At 39.2% G+C, this 5,217-nt stretch overlaps 1 protein-coding gene across 2 annotated transcripts in view; it reads left to right on the top strand.

The window, feature by feature from the left end:
- The first annotated feature begins 2,183 nt into the window (after window positions 1-2,183).
- LOC110503431 (ETS-related transcription factor Elf-2) overlaps window positions 2,184-5,217 on the top strand; it is a 39,104-nt gene continuing 36,070 nt past the window's right edge. For both annotated transcript variants that reach the window (XM_090188050.1, XM_090188052.1), the window contains exon 1: window positions 2,184-2,581. The gene's annotated coding sequence lies outside the window, so the exon portion shown is untranslated. The remainder of the gene's footprint in view (window positions 2,582-5,217) is intronic.

Raw genomic sequence — 5,217 nt, 5'->3', positions numbered from 1 at the left:
TAATAATTTATGTAATAGCTTTGCAGGTGGGGTTGGTTGGTGGGGTGGTTGTGGGGTTGGTTGGTTGTGGGGTTGGTTGTAGGGTTGGTTGTAGGGTTGGTTGGTGGGGGTGGTTGTGGGGTTGGTTGGTTGTGGGGTGGTTGGTGGGGGTGGTTGTGGGGTTGGTTGGTTGTGGGGTGGTTGTAGGGTTGGTTGGTGGGATGGTTGTAGGGTTGGTTGATGGGTGGTTGGTTGGTGGGTTGGTTGGTGGGGTGGTTGATGGGGTGGTTGTGTGTGACACAGTATGGAAAGACTAGTTGTCCAAACTATCCTATGGTTATATATGGGGGTGGTTGGGGTGGTTGGTTATATATTCATGTTGCTTGTGTATATTTTGTATAGAAAGACTAGTTTGAAGATCCAAACTAACACTATCCTGTCACTATAGCCATGTGTATATTTTGTATAGAAAGACTAGTTTGAAGATCCAAACTAACACTATCCTGTCGCTATATCCATGTGTATATTTTGTATAGAAAGACTAGTTTGAAGATCCAAACTAACACTATCCTGTCACTATATCCATGTGTATATTTTGTATAGAAAGACTAGTTTGAAGATCCAAACTAACACTATCCTGTCACTATATCCATGTGTATATTTTGTATAGAAAGACTAGTTTGAAGATCCAAACTAACACTATCCTGTCACTATAGCCATGTGTATATTTTGTATAGAAAGACTAGTTTGAAGATCCAAACTAACACTATCCTGTCGCTATATCCATGTGTATATTTTGTATAGAAAGACTAGTTTGAAGATCCAAACTAACACTATCCTGTCACTATATCCATGTGTATATTTTGTATAGAAAGACTAGTTTGAAGATCCAAACTAACACTATCCTGTTGCTATATCCATGTGTATATTTTGTATAGAAAGACTAGTTTGAAGATCCAAACTAACACTATCCTGTCACTATATCCATGTGCATATTTTGTATAGAAAGACTCGTTTGAAGATCCAAACTAACAATATCCTGTCACTTAAAGTCATTATGTAATTACTAAAAAAGTTACTATGATGTCATACTCAGAAACGTGTCATATGTTGTATTTCTAAATGAAATGGAGCTGGACGCTTATTCAGAATGGACAAGTGGACTGTCTACTTATTCAGAATGGACAAGTGGACTGTCTACTTATTCAGAATGGACAAGTGGACTGTCTGCTTATTCAGAATGGACAAGTGGACTGTCTACTTATTCAGAATGGACAAGTGGACTGTCTACTTATTCAGAATGGACAAGTGGACTACACTTATTCAGAATGGACAAGTGGACTACACTTATTCAGAATGGACAAGTGGACTACACTTATTCAGAATGGACAAGTGGACTGTCTACTTATTCAGAATGGACAAGTGGACTGTCTACTTATTCAGAATGGACAAGTGGACTGTCTACTTATTCAGAATGGACAAGTGGACTGTCTACTTATTCAGAATGGACAAGTGGACTGCCTACTTATTCAGAATGGACAAGTGGACTGGACGCTTATTCAGAATGGACAAGTGGACTGTACACTTTTGACTTTGAACTTCATTGACATGATTCCAGATCTAATTATGCGACTCAATTTGGAGAGCCCTTTTTTTATGTATGAAATTATCAATTCAATAATTGTTTTATTATGTATAGTATCTGTTATTGTGAAGACAAATTCTTTGTAAATAAATAAAGGTGATTTTAAACTGTTTGGTTGTCCATGTAATTATTGTGATGTTTTTGTATACTACAGGATAAAACGACAACATTTGGGACAGTAGATGGAGCTCAACACTTCCATTCATTCTCCTTCAATCCGTTTGAATGGGTAACAGTCTCATTCAGCCAATGTTTATTGACATGTATTCATTAGTGACTGGATGGCTACATGACTAGTAGTCGTGACTAGCAGTAGTGACTAGTAGTAGTGACTAGCAGTAGTGACTAGCAGCAGTGCAAAATGATTGACCAGCAGTAGTGCAAATTATATGTAAAGAAACGCACAGAGAGCGGGCATATCCTTCAGAAAATAATTTGATACACAACAGAGAAATAAAGTTATTATATTTCAATGCTACGAAACATAACATCAGTAGTATAACAATTTTGGAAAACGTCGCAAAATATACATATGATACTATTTATGGGGAAGGCAGTTGCTGTTCTGCGTGACGTCACGGCCGGTGTGTCGTTTCTTTGACCCGAATCTCTCCTCCCAGCAACAACGAGTCCAGCCCCCTTGGAAAAAAAAAAAAACACCGTTTTATATATCGTTCAGAATAACATAGAAACGTGCTTTCACAACGACCAGAAACAACCAAATCCAAATCTAAGTGTAGCTAGTTTTACACTATGCGGCATAGTGATCTGGGTCGCTCACAACAAACGGGCTGCTAGTTACCGTCAGCTAGCTTTGACGTTAGCACCGCTAGCTGGCTCTGACCGGGAGGAGGTTACGGAGCGGCACAGGCAGCAGCTAGCGTTACCATTGTCTGTTGTTGACTCGGTCTGCCATCAGCAACCCCCTTTTGGACTGGGCAGAGGAGGCATTTCAAGGTAAGGAGAGTCTTGTAAACTATCCATATGCTAATTCTGCTAAACTATCTTAACGACAAGCTGGTAATCGTGAGTACCAGAACATATGCATGTTCGCTAACTAACTATAGAGAGGATGGGGCGTCACAATTTAGCTAGCGTTAGTTAATAATGGTAACTAGTTAGCTAGTTGCTGTGGTTATTAAATAAATAAAGTCTTTAATCAATGTTAATGTTTGAGAGCGAGAGAGAGGGCTCCAGGAAGTTACAGTAAAATGTCCCTCTAGTTAACTTAGTCTCCCACATGTCGCCCTCAGTTGTGTTTAATACCATACATTTACACAGGCAATGCCCCTGGTAATCACCATTTAACCCCCTACAACCACAATATACTATTGCCCAAGAGCAGGACTACACACAGCAGTAGTGTCGGCAATAGCTGCACAGGCGTCAGTGGGTTTTGTCAATCACTCGTAGCTACTCTGCTACATTTGATATTTGTGTCATTTAGCAGACACTCTTTTCCAGAGCGGCTTACAGTAAGTAGTGAGTGGATACATTTTCATATTTAATTTTCGTACATTATTAATAAGTTAATCAGACTAGATAAAAACAGACGTTACTCTGTCTGTCTGACAGCAGCGTTATCTTGCCCTAGATAAGACTATGGCGGCACTTGACATTTGGCCTGTAATAACTGCTTCCCTCACAAAGAATTTGTGACGAGCTGGTAATGCAAACAACTGATAACTAACTAAATGAGAAGCGCAGGCCTAGAGTAACCTTTGAACCAGCGAGCTAGGCCCTGAAGGATAGTCATCTCACAAGTGAACAACGGTTTCAGCCTGGCACCCATGTCCTTGTTAGGCAACCAGACACCGTTTACACAGTGAAACTTGCAGTGTACCGACTGTTGAACAAAAAGCATACGTTTACTTGAATATTACATATTGGGTGAATGTTTGGTTGGTTCCCAACAGGGGGGGTGGGAAACCAAGGTCTAGTGGTGGGATGGACCCCAGGGTTACCATAGTGATATGAGAAGGGGTGGCGGGGGATGAATAAATGCTCACGGTGAGGGTTGGTCAAACTCTGGCACTGATAGGAGACTGTCCTTGTAGAGTAGCATACCACTGTATATATCTCCACCTGATAGGCTACTTCATCTTGGAGCCGTGCTGAGCACACAGTCTAGTCTACATCCATTCTCTCAGACACTGACTGGTATAAATAATATGACCTCTCTCTTACTGGTATAAATAATATGACCTCTCACTGACTGGTATAAATAATATGACCTCTCACTGACTGGTATAAATAATATGACCTCTCAGACACTGACTGGTATAAATAATATGACCTCTCAGACACTGACTGGTATAAATAATAGGACCTCTCAGACACTGACTGGTATAAATAATATGACCTCTCACTGACTGATATAAATAATATGACCTCTCACTGACTGGTATAAATAATATGACCTCTCACTGACTGGTATAAATAATATGACCTCTCACTGACTGGTATAAATAATATGACCTCTCACTGACTGGTATAAATAATATGACCTCTCACTGACTGGTATAAATAATATGACCTCTCACTGACTGGTATAAATAATATGACCTCTCAGACACTGACTGGTATAAATAATATGACCTCTCAGACACTGACTGGTATAAATAATATGACCTCTCAGACACTGACTGGTATAAATAATATGACCTCTCAGACACTGACTGGTATAAATAATATGACCTCTCAGACACTGACTGGTATAAATAATATGACCTCTCAGACACTGACTGGTATAAATAATATGACCTCTCAGACACTGACTGGTATAAATAATATGACCTCTCAGACACTGACTGGTATAAATAATATGACCTCTCAGACACTGACTGGTATAAATAATATGACCTCTCAGACACTGACTGGTATAAATAATATGACCTCTCAGACACTGACTGGTATAAATAATATGACCTCTCAGACACTGACTGGTATAAATAATATGACCTCTCAGACACTGACTGGTATAAATAATATGACCTCTCACTGACTGGTATAAATAATATGACCTCTCAGACACTGACTGGTATAAATAATATGACCTCTCACTGACTGGTATAAATAATATGACCTCTGACTGACTGGTATAAATAATATGACCTCTCAGACACTGACTGGTATAAATAATATGACCTCTCAGACACCGACTGGTATAAATAATATGACCTCTCAGACACTGACTGGTATAAATAATATGACCTCTCAGACACTGACTGGTATAAATAATATGACCTCTCACTGACTGGTATAAATAATATGACCTCTGACTGGTATAAATCATATGACCTCTCTCTGACTGGTATAAATAATATGACCTCTCAGACACTGACTGGTATAAATAATATGACCTCTTACTGACTGGTATAAATAATATGACCTCTCTGACTGGTATAAATCATATGACCTCTCAGACACTGACTGGTATAAATAATATGACCTCTTACTGACTGGTATAAATAATATGACCTCTTACTGACTGGTATAAATAATATGACCTCTTACTGACTGGTATAAATAATATGACCTCTCAGACACTGACTGGTATAAATAATATGACCTCTCAGACACTGACTGGTATA

This window comes from Oncorhynchus mykiss, chromosome 10 (assembly GCF_057628025.1).
Source record: "Oncorhynchus mykiss isolate SJ-2025 chromosome 10, ASM5762802v1, whole genome shotgun sequence".
Taxonomy (NCBI): domain Eukaryota; kingdom Metazoa; phylum Chordata; class Actinopteri; order Salmoniformes; family Salmonidae; genus Oncorhynchus; species Oncorhynchus mykiss.
This window is presented reverse-complemented; position numbering and strand designations above follow the sequence as displayed.